Source organism: Seriola lalandi, unplaced genomic scaffold (genome assembly GCF_002814215.2).
Source record: "Seriola lalandi dorsalis isolate HSWRI2012SDOR001 ecotype SW California unplaced genomic scaffold, Sedor1 jcf7180002054559, whole genome shotgun sequence".
In the NCBI taxonomy this organism is placed as follows: Eukaryota; Metazoa; Chordata; class Actinopteri; order Carangiformes; family Carangidae; genus Seriola; species Seriola lalandi.
In genome coordinates this window covers 785,406-786,216 of record NW_019525112.1, presented here as the reverse complement: position 1 = coordinate 786,216, position 811 = coordinate 785,406, and positions in this window count along the sequence as shown.

The window sequence follows — 811 nt, the reverse complement described above, 5'->3', positions numbered from 1 at the left end:
ACAAAAACTTGCTAGTATAGTAAGGCATAAAAACTCATAACAACGTCATAGCATAGTGTAAAAAGTCATAAAAAACAACATAGTTTACTAAGGCATTAAACGTCACAAAAACATCATAGTATAGCAAGGCGTAAAAATGACATAGTATAGTAAGGCATAAAAAGTCATAAAAATGACATAGTATAGTAAGGCATAAAGATTCATAAAAAACATCACAGTATAGTAAGGTATAAAAACGACATGGTATAGTAAGGCAGAAAAAGTCATAAAAATGACATAGTATAGTAAGGTATAAAAATTCATGAAAATTGTCATAGTATAGTAAGGCATAAAACGTCACAAAAACATCTTAGTATGGTATGGCATAAAAATTCAACAGAAATGACGCAGGCATCAAAAGTCGCAAAAACGCCATAGTATAGTAAGGCATAAAACGACATGGTATCGTAAGGAATAAAAAGTCATAAAAAACGAAATAGTATAGTAAGGCATAAAATGTCATAAAAACATCATAGTATAGTATGGAATAAAAAGTCAGCAGAAATGACGCAGGAATCAAAAGTCACAAAAATGTCATAGTATAATAAGGCATAAAACGTCACAAAAACGTCATAGTATAGTAAGGCATAAAAATGACATAGTATAGTAAGGCATAAAAAGTCATAAAAAACGTCACAGTATAGTCAGGCATAAAACGTCATGAAAGCCACATAGTATAGTAGGGTATAAAAAATGACATAGTATAGTAAGGTATAAAATTTAATGAAAATGACAGAAATGACATAGGCACAAAAAGTCACAAAAACTTCAT